Source organism: Lissotriton helveticus, chromosome 1_2 (genome assembly GCF_964261635.1).
Source record: "Lissotriton helveticus chromosome 1_2, aLisHel1.1, whole genome shotgun sequence".
Lineage (NCBI taxonomy): Eukaryota > Metazoa > Chordata > Amphibia > Caudata > Salamandridae > Lissotriton > Lissotriton helveticus.
Genome location: NC_136058.1, coordinates 352,502,630 through 352,525,976, shown reverse-complemented (window position 1 = coordinate 352,525,976; position 23,347 = coordinate 352,502,630). Strand labels below are relative to the sequence as shown.

The 23,347-nt window shown below is 47.3% G+C and overlaps 2 long non-coding RNA genes across 2 annotated transcripts in view; one reads left to right on the top strand and one right to left on the bottom strand.

The window, feature by feature from the left end:
- Nucleotides 1–23,347, top strand: part of LOC144807910 (uncharacterized) — a 282,409-nt gene that overhangs the window by 222,503 nt on the left and 36,559 nt on the right. The window lies entirely within an intron of this gene.
- LOC144807911 (uncharacterized) overlaps nt 1–23,347 on the bottom strand; it is a 447,007-nt gene that overhangs the window by 419,712 nt on the left and 3,948 nt on the right. The window contains exon 2 of the long non-coding RNA XR_013606520.1: nt 7,262–7,331. This is a non-coding gene — a long non-coding RNA (uncharacterized LOC144807911). The remainder of the gene's footprint in view (nt 1–7,261; nt 7,332–23,347) is intronic.

The window sequence follows — 23,347 nt, the reverse complement described above, 5'->3', positions numbered from 1 at the left end:
CTGTGCATGCCCCTTTCCTGTTATCTGTCAGCACTCTGCCACAGGGTGAGAACCTAACTGGCCCACCCTTACCCCCTTGGCACTGACTGTGCTCCCCAATAGCCCATATTAGTCTGGATGAAGATCACCTGTCCTTCTGCCAACTAGATGCACCCCATCCAGAGGGAACAACTCCTCTCTTGGCTGTAGCCAATTGTGCTGAATTGTGCCCATTGAGGCACTGGCTGCAATTATGTTGCTTGAATCGTTCAGCTATTTTCAACGTCCGTATGTCGTATTCGTTAAAAAATAGAACCCACCGCATCTGCCGAGGTGTTAAAGCCCTAGCAGATCTAAAGAACTCCAGATTTTTATGGTCAGTATAGATGGTAATAACATGCCGGGCGCCCCATAAATAGTGACGCCATTCCTCAAAAGCCAACTTCACGGCCAACAATTCTCTCTCCGCCACCGTGTAATTACGTTCCGCCGGCAACAAGGTTTTAGAGAAAAAGGCGATGGGGTGGATATGGCCAGTGCCTTCATCTCGTTGGTATAACACCCCACCCACCGCACACATGGAAGCATCTGTTTCGACAAAGAACGGCAGGGCAGGATCAGGGTGCACCAATACGGGTGCTGAAGTGAACTGCTTAAGCAACAGTTGGAAAGCATCCTGAGCCTCAACAGACCATACAAAAGGAACCCCCTTCCGCAACAGGCGAGTCACGGGAGCCACTATATTGGAGAAATGTGATATAAAACGCCGATAAAAATTGGCGAAACCCAAGAGCACCTGGATTTGCTTCACAGTAGATGGTATGGGCCAGGATACAATGGCCTGTATCTTTTTAGGGTCCATCCGTACCCCGTCGGCCGAGATGATAAACCCCAGAAATTCCACCTCAGGGGTGCTGAACTGACACTTCTCCAATTTCGCATACAGATGATGTTCCTGTAACTTCTGTAACACTTGTGTCACATGTTCGTGATGTTCAGCACCCTTCTCTGAATAAATGAGGATGTCATCCAGATAGACGATGACAGTTCTATCCAGTTGTTCTCTAAGGACCTCATTAATAAAGAACTGGAATGCCGCTGGCGCATTGCATAAGCCAAACGGCATTACACAATATTCAAACAGTCCCTGTTTGGTTTTAAAAGCCATCTTCCACTCATCCCCAGGTCGAACCCGTATCAGATGGTAAGTGCCCCGCAAATCCAATTTGGTAAATACCGTGGCTTTGCGAAGCTGGTCCAATAACACAGGGATGAGTGGAAGAGGGTACTTATTCTTCACCGTAGCCTTATTCAAGGCCCTATAGTCCACACAGGCCCTCAAGGACCCCTCCTTCTTCGGAATGAAGAAGATCGCCGATGACACGGGCGAACAGGAGGGACGGATGTAACCCAGCTTCAACATCTCATCTATGTATTCTTTAAGATGCAACTCCTCAGGTTCCGATAAAGCGTATATCCGACTACAGGGTAACGGGATACCCGGCACCAAATTCAATCTTACAGTCGAATGACCGGTGCGGGGGAAGACCCTGAGCATGTCCCTTATCGAAAACATCCTTAAACGCTGAATACTGCAAAGGGACAGAGCCCACCTCGGCCACCGCACAGGACAAAGGGTGGATCCGCTCACTGGCCTCAACATAACAATGCTTCAAACAATGAGCGGAATCCAACGTCACCAAATGCTGCACCCAATCGATCTTCGGATTGTGTTCTTGCAGCCAGGGCACCCCCAACACCAACCCAAAGGAAGGGGCGTCAATCAAATCGAATACCACTGCTTCGGAATGCCCATTTTCACATAATAAACGTAAGGGAACCGTTTGACGGGTGATACAACCTGATGTCAATTTGGTTCCGTCTATGGCTCTCACAGGTTCCGGCTGTTCCTTAAAGTGACAAGGAATCTGCAGTTGCTCAGCCAAAGATATATCAAGGAAGTTGCCAGTAGCACCGTAATCAAGCAATACTGACACAGGGACTCAGCTATGCACAGAAAGCAAGAGATGGGCATTGATAATAAAATGCCTCGGTGCCTAATCTACTGCTCCCAGTACCTCATACTGTCTCCTCCGTTCCTCCTGATGGCCCGTGCGTCCATCCACCTGGACGAATGCTACTCTCTTACCATACCCCACACCCGAAGGTTTCAGAGGACATCCCCTGGCAAAATGGCCTCCCTGTCCACAATACAAACATAAGTTTAACTCCCTCCTCCTTTTCTTCTCTTCCGGAGTCAAAGGCCCTCTCGTCCCTCCTATTTCCATAGGTTCAGGCGCTGTCTTGCTGTCCCCCATGGGCTTTGCCTCCGTTTTAACATAACTTCCCTGTGTTACCTGAAAACGACTACGTTCCCCACGCCTCTCTGTCAATCGATGGTTTAATTTAACCACAAGGTCAATGAACGCCGCACTGTCCTCAGGTGGATCTAACACCTGTGACACCACATCCTTGAGTTCCTCACAAAGACCCTGGTAAAACAAGGAAGTCCTCTTCTCCGCTGGCCAATGAGTCTCAGACACCAACCGGTTGAATGTGGCTATATATGTTAGTAAATCCTGCCTGCCCTGCCGTAACTTCAGGAGTTCCGCATCACTCGCTTGCATAAAAGCATGCTTGGCGAACAGGCCCCGCACAACTCCTTAAACGCCGAATAATCATACAATACGCGATCATCGCTGTCTATTAAAGGAATAGACCACTGAGCAGCAGTACCAGCCAAATATGATATAGTGAAAGCGACCTTGGCCGAGTCATCGGGAAAAGCACCTGGTTTGCACATAAAGTGCAATTGGCACTGGTTCATGAACGTAGCGAACTTGTCGCTATCCCCAGTAAACCTCTCAGGGGGAGCCAAAGGCACAGCAACAGGGGAGTTAACCGTAACTGCTATAGGAACCCCACCTCCAGCTGTACTAGATCCCGACTCACCACTGTACTGAAATGTTGCGGGCTGGATGACCGGTCCCTGCCCCCTGTGTTGCGACTGCTCTCTGGCCCTCACCGCCACTAACTCTTGCTTCAGGCCCACTGACACAGGGACTCGGCTATGCACAGAAAGCAAGAGATGGGCATTGATAATAAAATGCCTCGGTGACTGATCTATTGCTCCCAGTACCTCATACTGTCTCCTCCGTTCCTCCTGATGGCCCGTGCATCCATCCACCTGGACGAATGCTACTCTCTTACCATACCCCACACCCGAAGGTTTCAGAGGACATCCCCTGGCAAAATGGCCTCCCTGTCCACAATACAAACATAAGTTTAACTCCCTCCTCCTTTTCTTCTCTTCCGGAGTCAAAGGCCCTCTCGTCCCTCCTATTTCCATAGGTTCAGGCGCTGTCTTGCTGTCCCCCATGGGCTTTGCCTCCGTTTTAACATAACTTCCCCGTGTTACCTGAAAACGACTACGTTCCCCACGCCTCTCTGTCAATCGATGGTTTAATTTAACCACAAGGTCAATGAACGCCGCACTGTCCTCAGGTGGATCTACCACCTGTGACACCACATCCTTGAGTTCCTCACAAAGACCCTGGTAAAACAAGGAAGTCCTCTTCTCCGCTGGCCAATGAGTCTCAGACACCAACCGGTTGAATGTGGCTATATATGTTAGTAAATCCTGCCTGCCCTGCCGTAACTTCAGGAGTTCCGCATCACTTGCTTGCATAAAAGCATGCTTGGCGAACAGGCCCCGCACAACTCCTTAAACGCCGAATAATCATACAATACGCGATCTTTGCTGTCTATTAAAGGAATAGACCACTGAGCAGCAGTACCAGCCAAATATGATATAGTGAAAGCGACCTTGGCCGAGTCATCGGGAAAAGCACCTGGTTTGCACATAAAGTGCAATTGGCACTGATTCATGAACGTAGCGAACTTGTCGCTATCCCCAGTAAACCTCTCAGGGGGAGCCAAAGGCACAGCAACAGGGGAGTTAACCGTAACTGCTATAGGAACCCCACCTCCAGCTGTACTAGATCCCGACTCACCACTGTACTGAAATGTTGCGGGCTGGATGACCGGTCCCTGCCCCCTGTGTTGCGACTGCTCTCTGGCCCTCACCGCCACGAACTCTTGCTTCAGGCCCACATTCTCCTGCCGCAAGTCCTGCACCTGCGCCTGCAGAGCTGCCAAAGCTCCCATTACATCCTGCATGGTGGGAACACCCGTACCCCCACCCAAGGGATTCCCTGAATCCTCATCCATACTCGTCCGGGCAGTGTGATATTTCGTGGGCTTGTTATTCTGTTGGGTTCCACCCACTCAGCCCATACACTGCAGGAACGAAGTATGCACCAATCTACTCCCCCTGCCCATATGCCACTCACAGAACAATAACTATGAGTGTGCCGATGGACCTGGAAAGAGGGTGGTATTTGAGGAGACACCAAGTCTTCCACCCCTGTTGGAATGAAAGGGCACTGCTCCCTCCTCCACGCTTCTGCACCTATGTAAACAAAAAGGAACACACTTCACAGTATATGTATCAATCCCAAAATGCCCAAAAACCAGTGACCATGTCCTGCCACCACAATCACACTTGCTTACCAGTAGCTGTTGCAGGTTTAGCCTTGTGGAGACACTGGGCATCAGATGGAGACAAATCCAGAAAGACTCACTTGGACTCAGAAGGATGACTCCAGCTTTAAATGGTGTCAATCATTAAAGCTTTTAGGGGAAAAACATAACATGCCCAGTCTTTGGCATGAGTCAAAAAAAAACTAAAATACACTCGACTATAAAAACGGCACCAGGAACGGGGACAGGAAAGCTGAACCGGCTATCAAAGCACTCGAGACTTACTCTAAACGCGGAATGACCCGAAAAACGTCATATCCGCATATAACGATGTGGAGCGGTAAGAAAAGCAGGACGCTAGTAACGAAGCAGAAGCCCCAAGCTGAACCGCCTCTCCTCCAAGCTTCACCGCTACCACCACTACATGAAGGCACAACAATAGGAGGTAAACAGGAGCCCCTATTAACCCCCTAGCCTCCTAAAACGAGTACTTAATTAACGCCAGGACAGAGGGAATTGGGGCAGGGCAATCTCACTAACTAAACCAGGGAAGGGGAAAAAACAGGGGGGAAGGGAAAGAGCACCAGGACAGGACAAAAAACAAAGAGTCTTAAATGGAGCAAATAATCCTCACGAGCCCGTGAGGAATACAGGAAAGACTCTAGGAGAACACAGAATCAGCAACCAGCAGCCAGGAACCAGGAACCCACACAAAAGCAATAACAAGCAGGGAAGTAAAGGTAGGACAAACCTTTATCCCATTCCTGGAGGATCATGTGATGTCAGACCATGGTCACTGAAATAGGACTAGACCTAATTCCTAACACTGTCCTGATGTGTGGAGTTCCTTTACTCCTCGCGCGTTCCTGCGCAGTGCTGTTCAGTTCCGAGGTGTGGAGTTCCTTCACTCCTTGCGCGGTCCTGCGCAATGCTTTGCTTCTGGCGCATTCCTGCGCCGTCTCTTGAAGTGTCCCAGAGCGTTTTGGCACGTTCCTGCGCTGCTGGTGAGGCAGTGTTCTTGTTCTTCTGGCGCGTTCCTGCGCAGTTCTATGCTGTCCTGTGTCACTGGGCAGTGACGGTGGGTTTGTGAACACTGTGTCCGTGCTGAAACTGCAGTACCTGCTGTGTCCTAGTGTTGCTGTCTGCTAGGACGATGCAAGCAGGCCGCGGGTGGGCTCCGCTGGCTCTGCTTTAATGTTAGTTTATTGTCGGCGCTCGGCAGGGCACCACGACCATGTGGGTGGGCACCGCTTATGATGCAGTCACGGGGGTCGCTTCAGGCTTGCGCGGCCCCCTCCGCTCACCTTCGGCTGGCTGGCTTCCTTCCTTCACGCGAGTGGGCACCGCGGAGGTCGTAGCGTTTGTGGGAGCTACCAGCCCTGACTCGGTGGCGGCCGATGCGGGTGGGCTCCGCACGGCTCTCTATTCACCCCAGGCAGGGGGCTCAATCGCGGCCGACGCGGGTGGGCTCAGGTCGGTCGCTCCTCTTCACCCCACGCAGGGGTCATGCAGGCTAGGCTCAGAAGGTGTGGGGTAGGCTCCCAGTCACCTTCTCGTCTGCAGGCAGGCCCGGGGCTCAGCTTACGCCCTGCAGGCCTCTCGGCGGCCGGCGCCGCTTCCCCGGGAGGGTGCCCTGCACATGGGCACTTCCCTTCTTCTTTCCAGGGTTTTTCTGCTTGTAAATGCGGCACGTGTGGCTAGCGTCCGCCCTCCTCGTCGCCAATGTAATGTTGGGGGCCCTGGGCCCTCATTGCTGGAAATGACTGACGCAGACACAGTGAGCTACATGGTGCAACTGGCCCAGAGCACATGGGCTCGGCCCCTTTTATTAAAGCTGTGTCACCTGACCAGTGACATCAATGGTGGGTGGGTGTTTAGTGTAGGGCATACAAAACACTAGACTGCTGACTGTGACTCTGGGTCACTACATCTTACACAGTCATTTGTTTCCCGCCGCGGCTGAAATTTGAAAAGGGGGACATTCCCTGAGCAACGCGCAACAACCCGCCCCACAAAGACACATCTTAGCGCACTCTGGTGCACAAACCCCAGGGTGAAGATGACGCACCACCACGGGAGCCACGCCCAACCACATACGGCTCCCCCTCAACATTGAGGCAGCCACAAAAACCACTCCACTTCCCCACAAAATAATTTTTGCATGCAACCACTACCCACCGAATGAAACTAACAATAAGATATAAAGGAATCCACCTAAAATTGAACAATACAAATCGGCCCATTAAGAATCGAACCTGTGAACAAGGGTTCTGGCCCTACAATTTTACTTAACTGAGCCAACGGCTCCACGCGTAAGGACGCTACGCCAAGCCTCCTTCAACCCCACCCCACTGCGCCATGCCGCGCCTCCTTTGCGACAAATGCAGCTGCCTGTTGCCACAAGAACAATCCTTATTTAAAAGGGGTCTGACCCCAACAGAAGAAGAAATGCGTGCAGGCAGAAAAGTCATTTAAAGGCCCAATGAAATGATAAGGTGTTAGATAAACAAAGAAATGTATCGATTGAATACATTATGTTGGTTACTGATGAAAGTATTCAGCTTGCCACCACGCTAGAAATGTGTACTGTAAGAAAGAGATGCATTAAAGACGATGTAGGGTAAGCAAATACGTGTATTCGTGCATGGAATCAATTAAAAACAGTTCAATATGTTTTATAAATAACGCAACGATTTGTAAAAAGGAGTTTTGAGCCCTTAAACAGTCACAAATTACATACCTTAAAAGACAGGTCAAGCTTACATGGAACAAAATGTTGTAGAAACAGCGAAGATCACTGCTCCCTCACCCTAAAAAGAACATGAAACATTGTTACAAGTGGTTGAACGTAGCCATGGGCATCCGCAGAAATTTTTCCAGGGGGGGGCTAACCTGGCAAATGAAGGGGCGTGGCTAATGTTAATCAAAAGGGCCGGGGCTAAAATGGCAGACAATCAGGCCAAGCTGAGAAAAGAAAGTGGTGAATTCTGCATTTGAAACTGGACAACAATTAGAGCACACATAAACCCTAAACATTACCCCCCTGGCCCCTTAAAACTCATACATTCCCTGATCCCTAAAATTAGCCCCATGGCTCCCCATAACCCATACCCGCCCTGACCCCTAAAATTGTCCCCCTGGCACCCCAAAACCCATACCTGCCCTGAACCTGAAAATGTCCCCCCTTGCACCCCAAAACCCATACCCACCCTGAACCCTAAAATTACCCCCCTGGTAACCCAAAACCCATACCCACCATGAGCCCTAAAATTATCCCCCTGGCACCCAAAACCCGTACCCACCCTGAACCCTAAAATTACACCTGCCCCCCAAAACCATATCCTCCCTGAACCCTAAAATTATCCCCCTGGCCCCTTAAAACCCATACCCGCCTTGAACCCTAAAATTACCCCCCTGGTACCCCAAAACTCATACCCTCCCTGAACCCTACAATTTCCCCCACTAGCACCAAAAACCCATATCCACACTGAACCTTAAAATTACCCCCTGGCACACTAACACCTGCCTAAAACCCTAAAATTACCCCTGGCAACCCAAAACCCATACGCACCCGGAACCCTTAAATTACCCACTGGTACCCCAAAACCCAAACCCACCATGAACCCTATTATCATCCCCCTGGCACCCCAAAACCCATACCCACCCTGAACCCTAAAATTACCCCTGCCCCCCCAAAACTCATACCCACCCTAAACCCTAAAATTACACCCCTGGCACTTAGAACCCATATCCACACTGCACCCTAAAATTACCCCCCTGGTACCCCAACACCCATACCCACCCTGAACCCTAACATTATCCCCCTGGCACTTCAAAACCCATACCCACACTGAACCCTACAATTACCCCCTGGACTCCAAAACCCATACCCACCCGGAACCCTAAAATTACCCCCTGGCACCCCAATCCACCCTGAACCCTAAAATTACTCCTTGGCACCCTAAAACACACATCCAACCTGAACCCTAAAGTTACCCCCTGGCACCCCAAAAGGTGAACAATAAGAGCTTACACTACATTTGCATATTCGGAAGGGACTGTCATCCTTAACGTTTCCATGCATGTAAGTCTAGAACACTGTTCACTTAGAGTAACCTAGATATGCACCTAGTAGGCAATGCTGATACTGTAGAATGCATTAAAGTTACTTAAAAACTGCTGCCTGCTCTTCTGATACAAATCAGTGGAGTCGGGCTGATCAGGAGCACTGTCGTCCTAGCATCCAGCCCCTCCTGAAGGTCTCACTGTGTAGATAGATGTGGGTCAAATGTCTCCTGGTTTCTACTTGCCAGGGCCTCCTCTACTTCTTCGTCAGTGCCCTTGGATGCAAAAAGAGACAAATCCATGGCACTGTTCACCATTCATCTGGTGAGCAGCGCCGTGGATGTGTATTCCATACATGTGCACAGACAGCAGGGGGAAAGGGATGACAGTGCAGGTGACGCTTTTCCTTTGAAAATTAATTCCTGCTGGCGTCATAGCCCAGGGTTTGATGTCTGTGGACCTGTACAGTATACACATCTATACAAGTGCACAGACAGCAAACCCTGGGCTATGACGCCAGTAGAAATTCCTATACAAAAGAAAAGCGTCACCTGCACTGGCCATCCCTTTTCCCCCTGCTGTGCATATCTTCCAACTCCCACCCCATGCTCATATTCACAACACATCAAGTACTTAGGCAAAATCCCTGCCTTCAGGCAAGGCTATCACCTCGGTGGCACCAGGCTAAACGAAAACAAAGGGTGGGTGCAGGGAGGGTCGCTGAAACCGTTCATAGGCGGGCTGGCTCGGGCTGGTTCTGGGCCTCTCAGAAGGGGTCATAAAATCACATTCTCTGATGCTTAGCATTCAACCATGGCTCGTTCTTAGCACCTGGTGGTGGCTCAGATCAAAGTACGATTCAGAAAAGGGGGTGGTGATGAACAGAGTGTCTGAATTAAGCAGACCACTCTTACCCAGTCCAAAGATCAGGGCTTGATCCATCACCATTATTTAGCTCACTGCCCCATCCCAGCTCAGAACCTGGCTATATGCAAATTAGTCTGTCCCTGGCACAGTGCATCATGGGAACAGGGCAGACCAAACTACCAAGCCAATTCTTCACCAGAAAGGAGACAAGCTTCCGGGGACCGGTTTCTGGCATTTCAGCCGTCGTCGGCCCGGCTTGCTTGAATCCTGATGGAGCAGTGTCTGAATTAAGCAGACCACTCTTACCCAGTCCGAAGATCAGGGCTTGATCCATCACCGTTATTTAGCTCCCCCTTTTCTGAATCAGATCAACGTAGGCTCTTTACAAGCGTAATATGCTACACGGAAAAATACAGAAACACAACATCCGGGAAATCATTAACACTATAAGGGAATTAAATATTAAGTAAAACGTCAAACACAAACAGGAACTAAATTGCTGACATGGATTGCCTTTTTACATGTATTATTTAGAAATCGGTCAGTGTTTATGTCAGAATAAAGGGCATGACGTTAGAGCCCGATAAGAACCCATTGCAACGTCCTCTGCGACCCGGGGGACCCGGCCCATTTAAAGCCCTGGCTGAGGGGTCACTTCAATGTGAGATGAAGATCATCAACAAAAGGGCCCCCACATGCAGAAGATTTCTTGAGAAATCCCTGTTCTGGAATGGGGGCTGAGCAGGACGTTTGTGGCGGGGAAGGAGGCTCATGGTTCCTGCGCGGCTTGTAGCGTATCTTTTCCCTGCTAGTGGAGGTGCGTGCTTCAGTTATGCTTTTGGGCTTAAGTCCTGTCCAGATCTGCGCATCCAAGAATTTCACATTGTAAGTACCATGCATGCGTTGGTGAATGCTTTGCAGACACGTTCGGGTGAACGAAATGTTGGTGACGTCATGTGTGAACGCTGCGCCCCGAAGTGAACTCACAAGTTAATGTAGGGTGACCAACTGACATGGTCGCAAATTCAGGATGGTAAGTGTAAAAATTCAGGACAAAGGGTCAAAATTCAGGACGAAAATTCAGGACAAAAATTCAGGACAGAAGGTCAAAATTCAGGACAAATCTTCGGAACAAAAGGTACGTTTTACAGACACATCAGAGGAAGTTGCGCAATAGTATAAAAGTAAGTAAATAGACAAACACTTAAGTACAAGTCAAAATAAGTTTACATTAGGTTGAGACAATCGTGCACTTCACGTTTTTTTGGTATGCGCACCACTTTGAGCAACTGTGCAGCTCTTTTTGAGGTTTTTCATATGATAATAATCTATTTATATGGTTAGCCGCCTGGGTTAGCCAGTCTGATATTTTGTTTACAACTCATGGTCTTGAGCAGACATGTATGGTGAGAAAAGTGCTCAGGAAGGTCTGCTCGGATAGACTTTGTTACTAGCATCTCATATCTGAGTGCCATTGTGAGATGTAACGTGGCACGCAGAGGTGAACCAAAGGGAGGATTGCTGTGATGAACCCTCTACAGGGAAAGCATTATGGGTGTTTAAGCAGATGGAGCTTAAAATATGGAATCTGACTTTGCTTATGGGGGCTTTGCAAAAAGTTGCACTAGCTGACGGAAGTCGCAAAGGTGCTTTTCCCTGCAGCTTTCCTAAAGAACACACTGTCAATAGACTATTACATAGTTTATTTTTGACACCTTGCCTATTGTTACAAACACAATATACATCTCAAGAACAGCTTATGGTACTCTGAGGCTCTCACTAAAACCTTACACCTAAAACAAAGCAAACATTTACAATTACTAGTGTAACATTCAAGTAGCAGTTGGGTGTCACTCAAAATGTCGTATGCATGATGAATGGATCCCACACATAAGCACAGAGCAAATACAGAATAGTAATACATAGGCAAGGGAGTAGCCAGAAAAGTGAAATACCTCCCACTTTGTACTAAAGCTCTAATGGCACCAAGAAAGCAAAGTAAGTCATCACAACCCTGTCCAGAAGAGCTCTCTTGCCTAGGGATCTAGCCATTCATCCTTCCATCAAACCCCTGACATCCACCATTTCAAATGTACTTTATGTTATCTATTAATTTTTCCATCCACCATTCAGTCTTTCACCATTCATTCTATCCTTCCATCTGTGTTCCCATCCATATCCAAACCTTTTCAACCATTTGCAAACCTATCCATCGTCTATTCTTCCATCCATCATTTCACTTATCCATCCCTCCATCCACCCTTTCTCCCAAACCATCCATCATCCATTCACCCTTTCACCGAATCCATCCATTCACTCTTCCATCCACTCCTTCATCCAACCACTTACCCTTTCACCCATCCAGCCACCCTTTCACTTATCCATCCATCAACCATCCACCCTTTCACCCAATCCATCCTTTCACTCATCCATCATCCATCCACCCTTTCACCCAATCCATCCTCTCACTCATCCACCCACTCTTCCACTCATGAATTCCATTCACTCATCCATCCAACCATTTACCTTTTCACCCAAGCCACCCTTTCACTCATCCATCCACTCTTCCACCCATCCATCTATTCAGTCATACATCCATCCATTCATTCACCCTTTCACTTTTTAATTCATTAATCCTTCCATCCTTTCTCTCATCCATCCACCCATTCACTCGCCCATCATCCACCCTTTCACTCATCAATCCATCCTTTTACTGATCTATCTTTCATAATTGGTGGTGTGAAGGGTGGGAACCCCCAGGACAGCACACACATGTGCACACTACTGTTCTTTCACATCCCCTACCTTTCCAATCCCAATCCAGGTGAACATGGCACAGAACATGAGGCGCTGCAAAATACAGTGAAGACAGCTTGTGTTGCATCTCATAAAATCAAGGCTTCAGCTGTAATGAACTTACCACAATCACCCTCTGGGCACACACCACTCCCGGTGCCTTGGAGATGAGATTGCAATGTTTCTCAGGGACTCTGGGGCTCGACTGCGGTATTAAAATGCAGCCTTACGAGGTTGCAGGACAGCAGTGGAGATCGCGCTGCTCCTCCTTTACAATACCTTGAAAGTGTTGATCTCCTTCATGCCCCGAATTTCGGCGCTCACACACCAGTATTGTGCATGCCTGCAGGAGTGCGAGCTCTTCAAAGGCTCGTCACGATCAGCTGGATTGGCCCACACACTTAGACATAAAGATCAGGTTGTTAGCAAGGTGCTTTCTCGGCTCAAACTGACCATTGTCATTCTCTATGGGATAATCAGCCACAGACAGAATGACAATGGGCGGGAGGGGTTGCAAGGAGGAGTGCAAGGCGCCTCACCAGGAAGTTGAGGCCTCTGGCAGGGCACAGCTCTGCTCCCTGCAGGTCCTAGAATTATAGACAAACGGTGTCCGTAAAAGCATGGGCGTCTGCAGGGGGGGGCAAGGAGGGATGCTCCAGGGGGGGAAGCGCCCCTCCTTGCCCCCCCTGCGGACGCCCATGAACGTAGCAGTCTTATTCCTGCGAAGAGGTTACATGTAAATAGTTTAATTTTATTTACCCTTTTAAAGAGAACCAGAAGCCCACTTTTTTTCTGTTAAAAGATGTTATTGTATTGTGTTCAAGATAGAAACGTCCCGACAGACACTGGCCTGTAAACAGCATGAATTACTGTTAATTAAAATATGTTAAAGTAGCGGCCATACAGCTTTGATGTTTTAATAGAAGGAGCTCAGTGATGAAAAATGAACTTTAGTTAATCCCCAATAGTGGAAGTGTGTCTTAATCGGGTAATTATAGTTTGATAAGTCGTTATGGCAGGGTGTTTTATGTGAAGAAACGCGTGCAGCCAGGGAATGTTACATAAAGGCCTAATGAAATGCTCAAGTTGTCAAAGAAACAAATGTAGCTGTGTTTGTAAATATATGTACGAATAGTAATACATATTAAAAGTACAAATCACAATTCAATTGTATGCACAGTAACCCTGGGTGTAGGATTACGCTCGTGTAGCGTGCGTAGTTGCACACCTACGCTCTACGCGAATTGCACGTAGCACTGTGCAAAAATACATGGCGTATCGGGCATTTTTTGCTTGCTCGCGGTCCTCAACGTCAAGTTGGCAACTGCGAGCGAGCAAAATCAACATCCCGGTGAAACTTTTTCCTCATTTGCGATCAGCAACTTCAAGTTGTCGATCGTGAGCGTCGAAAACATATCTCCCGGCGAGATTCTCAACGCGGGGAGGTAAGGTTTCTCATAGCGAGTGGTCGTGTATGCTCGCGGCCGCTCGCGATGAGAAATTACCAGTCCGCGTTGAGAAAGCTTCCGCTTGAGTACAAATCTACTCGAGCGGCAGAAAATGACCGCTTGCACTGTGCAAGATGCCGTTTGCAATGATTGCACAGTGCGGACAAGCATCCGGCACTGTGCAATCAGTGCGAACAGCATTTTTCCTATCGCACTATGCAGTTTGTGTAGCTACGCATAGCTACGCGTAGCGCTACTACACACACTACGCTGAGGGTTAACGCGCAGAACACGATTCAATAAATCACGTAGATTTGAGACAAAAATTATGCAGCTTGCCACCACGCTTTAATTGCGTGCTAAAACAAATTGTTGCATTGAATAATTGTAGTAATATGTGGTTTATAAATATCTATTTTGTTAAAGGATTTAGAGCCCCAGAGCAGTAAGGAACACAATACAAATGCCACAAGAAGAATTATTCAAAATCATCGTCAACAGTACTGAAACATTAGTTAAAAGCAGTCTGATCTCAACACGCGAACAAAACGTGTGATGTCCAGGAAAGTTAATTTCAGGCCCAATTAAATAATAAAAGTGTCCAATAAACAAAGAAATGTAGACATGCATGCTGTCACAAACACATTCTTTAAATGCATCGGCAAAAGTACGCAAACATTAGTTGAAAGGAGTCTGATGCCAGACTTAACCTAATAAAAGAAGTTCCGGTCATAAAAGCAGATAAATGCGGAGGGGAATGAATAATTGTGCTACTGATAAGAGAAGCACACCTCAAAAAACGCTACAAGCAATAGAAACGGAGAACAAGCATTTGCAATACAATAGGTCTCGCATTTATACAAGTTCAAGCTATTGGCATTGTAAATGACAATGCGTTTTATTTATGTTTTAAAAACCAAAACATAATAAAAGGCATGGTCAATTACAATGCCAATAGCCCACATTTGCGTAACTGCGAGACCTATAGCATTGCAAATGAGGAGAGGATGAAGCCTTACAGCTAGAGCTGCTGACTATGGAGCTGGGGAACCAGGTTTAAGCCTCGGCGTCGGCTCAACATCCTGTGATTCTGGGCAAATCACGTAATCTCCCCAAGCCTACCAAAATACGAATGTGCTCTGTGTAACGCACCCTTCGGGTCAAATTCGCGCTATATAAAACCTTTAACAAAAAAAAGGGAGGGAGGGAGAAGGCACAGACAACGGGAGGGAGGGTAGTTGTGAACGAGGCATTACATTGGGAGGAAGGGGTAAAGAAGGCACAAAAGTACATCCTGCCTGAAATTAGAGAAACGGAATTGAATAAAGAAAACGGTGCTCTCAGTCTAAATAAGGCTTACCATGTAACAACTGAAGTAAAGGGGCCTGTCGCCATGGGAGGTGACAAATGAAGAGGAGGCGGTATTAAGGAGGGACTGACAAGCCTATTTTCGAATCAGAAGCCAGCATTTAGTACAGTCAATGACACAAGCCAATGGCAAATATGGGCAGAGAGTGGGTGGGGCTTCTATTCGCTGGTCCACCAAAACAAGTTGAGCAACACATGCGTGCTGGCTCACGCTCGACCTAAAAACAAATTCTACTGGAAGTTAAAAGGCACTCAAGTTGCGGTCGTGAAATGGCACCAAAATGTCGGCTGGTCTTCGGATTCGGCATTAAAGATGGAGTGTGCGTAAGCGAGAGCAGCCTGAAACAAACAAAGCCTCCCACGAAGGCAAGCACTTGTTTCGTGTATTTGAAGAGTTTGAGTGCAACATGTGCCACTGCACTGTTAGTTGTGACGAACGCTTCAGTGCTGCAAAGGATATAATTGAATCTTTGGATAAAAAAAGAAAAAAAATATTTCCTTAGTTCTCTGTGTAAAAATCAACCCTCTAGTACATAAAAAACAACACTTTGATGTTGATTCCTGACAACCATATATTCATGTTTTTTTTTTAGGAAAGAGTTTTTTTCAAACTATGTCTTTCATGCAGCTCTTTTGCAAAAGATGTCACATATGTATAGTTTGATCCCTTCCTGAGAGGACCGATGTTAGACCTGGCACCGTGGCGTGGGTCTCCCTTCCATGTTTGCTGTTGCCTCATGTGGTTTTGATGGTGTTAGATGCTTTGGGCACTGTGCCACTGCTGTCGAGTGCTCCCTATTGTAAATTGATGCATGGATTAGTGGTTCCATGATTGGCCCATTTGGTTAACTGGTCAGACCCTAGTACAGTGCACTGAGTGTGCCCAGGGCTTGTAAACCAAATGCTGCTAGTGGGCTTGCAGCACTGGTTGTGCCACCTACAGAAGCAGCCTGTTAAAGTATGTCTCAGGTCTGCCATTGGAGAGCCTGCATGCAGTCTGATACTGCCATGCTGACTGGGCAAGTGCACCCACTTGCCAGTCCCTAAACCTTCCCTTTTCTTCATATCAGACAACCCATTGGTTGGCCCAAGGGCAGGGTGCATTGTAAGTATAAGATAGGACAAGCCCTGATGTGTGTGGCATGTCCTAATAGTGAATTACAACCATTTTCATTGTTCACTATGGCAAGGCTACCTATTCCCCGTGTGAGAAGTTGGCCTGGTATATGATGTTCACTATTCTAGTGAGCACCTTGCACCAGTCCAAACGACCTTTATGGTCATTGGTTGTAAAGTCAACCTTATAGACTAGTTATCCTAGTGGTAGCATGGACAAAAGCAGTCTTAGGCTAAACTCAAGAGGGCATGTGAAGCCACCTGTTTTACCATATGCAAACCTTTTAATACCAAATGAAAGGACACCAAACAGGTTATATATTCAAAATATATATGTATTTATTTCTAAATAGATCCCCTTAACTCTTTATGAGCACAGGAGCACAAGCGTATAACAAGTAACTTAATATGACATACAATAAGTTGCACAATATGGATAGGCCTTGGTGGCCCTTAAAAACATATACTAAAATAGTGGCATAAGAACCGCGTCATGAACAATGGTAAGGCCTAGGGCCTTGGGAATCGCTGGGCCTACACTGAACTAACAGAAGTTAGGGAGTAGGTGGCCCACGGGATGCGGGTGCAGTGTCTAAATGCACACAAGTGCACCAATAGAAGTCAATGGGCGCGTAAAGTTAGAAAGTTAAAGAGTTAGGAGTCTTCCGACTGGACTAGAACAAAACCACTTGAAAGTAGGATACTAGAAGAGTAAACCTTCACAGGAGCACCGCAGTACTCGCGTTACCTCACCCACAGGAAGCGGGTGCATTGGTGTCAAAGTGCGTCGGGTTTCGTTGTGGAGTGCTATGGAGCCTTGGAGAAAAGATGCTGCAGGCGACCAGGAGAGAAGAGTCCGGTTGGATCCAAGGGTGCATCAAGGATGAAGAGTACCTGAAAGCAGAGGGGACAGAGTCTGGGTCACAAGCCAGTGAGCGGGGAGGAACCAGGAAGGAACCAGGCGATGTCGGGCGCAATCAGGTGGTTGTCACGAAGCTTGTCTCTGCAGCCTCGTGGACCAGGAGGTGTTGACGACAACCAGGAGCTAGATACGGACTGTCCCACAAAAGCTCTCACTGTCGGCAGTGTCGGATCTCGATTCGCAGTCAACAGGCCTTGGCAAATGCAACCCACGCAGGAATCAAAGATGGCTTCTTACTCAGGCCAGCAAGGACTGAGGGGCTTCTCCTTCGCAGGGAAGCAAGGGCCAGTCTGGAGCAACCAGACCAGCAGTGTAGATTGTAGATTTCATCATCACAGAGGCCACTAGCCAACGGGCAAGTGACCAGACAGACGCATCAAGCAGGAAAATGCAAAAGGGCCCCACGCTGCACTCGGTGAGTGTGGAGAGGTGATCTTCAGTGCAAAAGATGCTTGGGGCTGGGGCTTCTCAATCCCCAATGCACAGCTTCGAGGGTGCCTCAGGAGCTGCACAGAAAGCACTTCGCTGGCTTTCCAAGATGGCCGGTCTCACGTCTCTCGTCGCCTCCACGGGTCTCAGCTTTTCTGAGGCTGTGGATCGGGCTGTTGGATGTCTGGAAGTCCGGGTCTTGGTCTCTGTTGTTTGAGCTCCGGCGGGAGCAACAACAAAGCAAACCGTTGAGCGCTTGATGGTGCCTGCATGCACAGGGTGGTCACTCCTTGACCACAAGGGAGATTCTTCAGTCTTCTACGTTGAGTAGGATGTCGAAGGGTCCAGAGTTCTGTTTCAAAGTTTCAGGCAGGATAATCTAATCTAAGGACACAACTCCTACCTTTATTCCAAATCAAGGGGCCGGATTACCTGCTAGGTCCCTCATATGGGTGGGACCCAGGAAGGGGGTGGTTACACACCTTTCCCTTTGTCCAGTTTCGCACCAGAGCTGTAGCTGGAGTGCCCCAGCACCGGTTTGAACTGGACTATGCATGGGACACCTTGTTGGCCCCAGGCAGTGTCTCGTTTCATTCAGCCCTCTCTGCCCCAATCCACTATCTCCTGTCTGGGGTGGTGCTAGCACCTCCCGGTGACAGGAAACCTATTGTCCAAGCCTCCCTCGCTGGAAGGACTCCCAGCAGCAGGAGGTCAGACTTGTGTCTGTGGCAGCAGCATCCATTTTGTGATGCTGAGGCTCTGGTTAATTTTAACCGGGATTAAGTATAGTAAAATGTCTTCTCCCTCTAGAAGGGTGGAATGCTAACCCCGTCGCCAGAACTGGCGAGGGGGTAGTATTCCAAAGCGTATGACACCTTACACGACATGTTTTGATAAAGCCAAACCAAAGTTAGCAATAACCGCGAGGATTATAATGCACTTAAGAGTATATGGTATGGCAATATCCTGCAACAGCTATAAGGACATGGTTCCGAAAGCTACAGACAGGCTCAGCTCATGCTAGAGCACCAACTCACATAAAACCAAGCACTCTGCCTTCAGGATTGTTAAGGCCTGCCTTAGGAGTGACTTATAGGTGTATATGTGTCCAGATTTAAGGTTAGACATAGGAATACTATATCCAAGCAAGGGGTGATTACACAACCTTGCCCTAGCTGAGTGATCAGCCAGTTGTATATTTGAAAGGCAACAACCTAGGCAACTAATGTCTAGAACACATTGATAGTGAATTAAATAAACAATTGGCTGAGGCTGACTATAAGACTTGAGTTTTTTTATTTAGCAGTTACACAGTTAATAAATCATTAATATAACACAATAGTAAAGGTTAAAATTTCACACAACAACATTTTTGTAAAAAATTTTTTTATACAAGAACAAATAAAGACACAAGTTAAAAATATGTTTATCTATGGTAGATAAGTGGCGAAAAATGGGTCTCAGCCAGTTGTGTCAGTTTGGATGGCCAGCCAGGGGTGGCAAAAGATATGGTGCAGCCCCTGGTAGGCCCTGGGTGCACCTATGCCCTGGGTACCTATGGTACACTGTGCAGGGGCTGATAAGGTGACCCAATTACCAATTGGAGATGTACCTAGAGTACATGGAGTCCATTTTACAGTGAGAGCAGATAGCCTGGGGTCCTGATTAGCAGGATCCCAGGCCAACTAAGTCAAAAACCAGCTAAACACAAGGCATAAAATCTGGGGTAACCATAGTCAGATATCCATCCTCCTACACCCCGTAGGCCAGAATGGGCAATTAGATTATTACATCTTATAATTCTAACTGACTCAGGGAACTAGGTGGAAATTCGAGTTTAGTATGCCTGAATTCAGAATGATACAATTCATCCGTTAGTAAAGTTGGTTTTAACATTCTGTGTTTGAAAATACCACTTTTAGAAAGTAGGTATTTTTCTTGTCTAACTATCCAAGCCTGCCTCTGCTAGGTTGTGTATTCCTTGTCTGGAGTTTGAGTGACAGGGGCAGGGGGATTCCAGGAGACATGGTGAGCCAGCCCAGAGGTGAATATAGAGACATCTGCATCTAGATGGGAGGGAGGAGTTGCACCTGGGACCTGAATAGGAATCTGCCTTCCCTCCACAATGCCGGCTCCACCTCCTGAGGTGCGTCTGATGTCTCTGCCCTGCACTGTGAAAGGAAAGAAGGAATCATGTAAACAGAGTGTTCCAGGACTGACCAGAATTGGTTTAACTAGGCGAAGGCCCCACTGCCCTAAGAGGACAAAGGATGTTGGGGTATAAATATTGGCACCCTGATACCAAGTATTTAGATCACTTTTGGACAATAGGAAGAAACATTTGCTGAGGAGTGGAACCAGAGAGACTGAGGAGAGACTATCCCTAAGCTGAAATGCTGCTTGGGGGATTGGCCTGCAGTCGTTGCCTGACTGCCAAAGAAAGGAGAGAGGAACTTTGTTTACTTTTCATCAACTTGTAAGCATCTCCAAGGGCTTAGAACAGAGCTTGTCTCCTACTGAAGTCTCAGGGACAACAGACTTCACCCACCAGCTCCCCAAGAGTTCTCTGGAAGTGCCTGCAGTTGTGCTGGACTTTATGAGGACTTGCGTGTCGCAAGGAGCTGGAAGTATGACTCAAGAACAGGAAGCGTGTCACCGAACTGCTGCTGCCGCTTCACAACACAAAGTGCCTCGCATCGCCGGAGAAGAGGATTGACATTGCAGCAGACACCGGCGCATCACCGGGAAGCGTGTCGCCGGAAAAGAGGATCGACATCGCCGCAGGCGCCACCGCATCACTGGGAAGAGTGTTGCGGGGCCTGTCGTTGCTCGCATCATTGTGGAAGCAACTTGCGTCGCCAGGAGAGAGGATTGACATTGCAGTAGACGTCGCCGCATCACTGGAAAGCGTGTTGCAGGGCCTGTGGCGGCTCACAATGTGTGTCCATCTTGCATCGCTGGAGAAGAGGATCGACGTCGCAGCAGACGCTGCCGCATCACCGGGAAGCGTGTCGCATCAAGGAGAAAGCGCCATCTTTATTTATTTCCACCAGATCTTCAACGCATCACCGTCCTTGCGTGTAAGGGACTACCGCATCACCTTTCCTGCAACACTTTTGTTGCCCTTCGTGTCACATCGTAAGATACATTGACTCAAAGTGTTGCATTTTAAGAGCTAAAGAGAACTAAGCTAATTCTACAATTTGAAGTACAGTATTGTGGATTTTTGTCGTTTGTGGTCTTGTGAGAAGTCTATATAAAGAATACTTATTTTTTATATAAAACCTGTGTGGTGTCCACCTGTAGTGTTGTCACTTGATTACTGTATGTGTTCACAAATGCTTTACACACTGCCTCTGAGATAAGCCTGGCTGCTCATGCCAAGCTACCAAGGGGGTGAGCAGGGGTTATTTTAGGGGTATACCCCTTTAACCTGACTAGAGGCAAGGGTCCCTATTTGTCACAAGTATCTACCTGTGCCAACTAGAGACCCCCAAATCTAACAACGGATCTATGTCATATTATGCGAATTTAAAGCCATTAATAATAGCTGAGAAGCAATACAGCTTTGACTCACAATCGGCTCGGACTTTTTTGCCAAGTTCCTTTGTTGTGTTCGGTTTTAGATTCCGTATGCATTTTCCGATTCAAGCCCTTATATAGGTATAAATCACATTGCCCTTATATAGGCATAGAAATCCAGTCCTTATTTAGGCATAGCCCATGCTAACCAAATACAGGCATGGCTACTAACATCCGTTCATCTACGTCACAACGACTTCTTGGAAAACCAGACTTTTAAGCCGTAGGGACTTCCCCTTGCCTGGATATTGATTTCTCCAAGAACTCTTATTATGCATGAACATCTATTCCTTAGGGGTTCATTCATGACGTTCCTATGCCCGACTCTTACGTCAATACTGACATTCCTAAACACCTTCACGATATAAATATACCTTCACTTGCTATGGCAAAGGACGGTGTGGTTCGGTGCAGTACGACTACCTACTTGCACGACGCAGCTCGCTACAGAAAGTGCCGAAGGAAGCCAACTCCCCAGCTAACGCACTGACTAGAAGCTGTCATCCTCCTGCCGAGAATCCAGCACCAGTGTTTCTGACTCCCCTTACGGGGTGTTGGGAAATCGAGTCCCGGGAATGAGATACCAACCTCTCTCATTCTAAGATATGGAGCTGATTAGAACCTATAGAAACCTTTGGCAATTCTTGGCAAAACTAAACCTATGCCAAACCAGCACCTACTTCTTCCGTTGTATTAGACCTAGGTTAGGTACACTGGGGTAGGCGTATTTTAGAAGCACCAGTTGAGTATTTTAGCCTGTGTTATTTATGTATGTATTTTTATATATTTCATAGCAAGACAATGCTATGACAGTATTATTTGATATTACTGTTTATGCTGTACGTATTATGCTTCGCATTCTGTCTAACAATTGTAGCAGTACATATCTCTTGCATGAGAAAGAAGACTGTTCAATAAACCCTATTTATTGAAACGCCTGTCTCTCTATTTCTGTGCAACTCTGTGTAATCAAAGCATGCACGATTGACTGAGGGAAATAGTTATCTATTGTTTCCACGACTGAAGATATTATTCCGACTCTAAGGGAAACTAAGTTATCATTTTTATGCGGTTGTCAGAGACTAATCCATTCTTGTTTATTCGAGAAAGTTTCTAGTGATCTCTGAGTTAGCTGGCACACACAATTAAGTTTATTGTACTCGATAGAGACATACTGACCTTAGTCCTATGTCAAATCTATGATGTATATTATTCTAATGCGCAGAGCCTATTAGAGATATAGGAACTACACTACACCTTTAGGGAGACTTTACTTGGGCCAAAGTATTTAGGAAAAGTAGTTGATAAAAGGCTGATAATACATTGTATGCTCCTTCAGGATGGAAACGGCACATGGGTTGCAGGTGTCACAGCACAATATTCGATGAACCATCTTTGTAGATTGTGCGACTTGTCCATTGAATCCCACCGCACATAGTCTGTACAGGCGCAGTTTTAATGGGATGACGAGGGCTGCACCCCAGACAAAGGTCTCTTGAATATAACAAGAGTTAATACAGCTTTTCACCGTGTCTTAGAGGTTTACATGTCTCCCATTGTGCTAGGACTATTACATTTAAACAGTATTACCAATAACTCATCAAATGTAGAATTTCTTATAAAGAAAGTCTTTGAATGTTAGTGGTGTTTAACGTAATGTTTGTGACCTAAGGTATTTTTAAATATTTGTATTTTTAGTTCTGAAGGCCACCTTGAATATTCTTAGAAATGGATGTGATCTTCACTGTGCCACCTTTTTATGACTATCGGCAGATGTTGGCTGTGCGGCAACACTTGCTTGCACAACTGGGCTGGCTGTCTCCGACACGAAGGGGAGGTGGTTCCTTTATTAACAGTATTTATAAATCCATTAGACGTGTGCAGGAGGTCAGGTGCCGTATTCCTCTGCTTTCCTCGTAACCTCGGCCCTACGACAGCACTGGACGGGAAGGGAAACATGTCTTCCTGGTGCCTGGCAGCAGTGACTGCTATCTATGCAGCAGATCTTGTCTTTAAGGGCCCAAATGACAACTTTCACATTTTCTCTTCAAGTGGTTTTGTCCCTAAAGAGTCGCTCAAGCCCTCCCCAGGAGACCTTCATCCCCTCTCCACTATACTAACACCAGGTCTGTTGTTGTGCAGATTTTCCGTCCCCAGGCAAGATGTCAGTCTGTGCGGAACTGCTGCCTGCTCCCCTCCCCTTGGCCGCACTGACAGATGGTGTAAAATGACA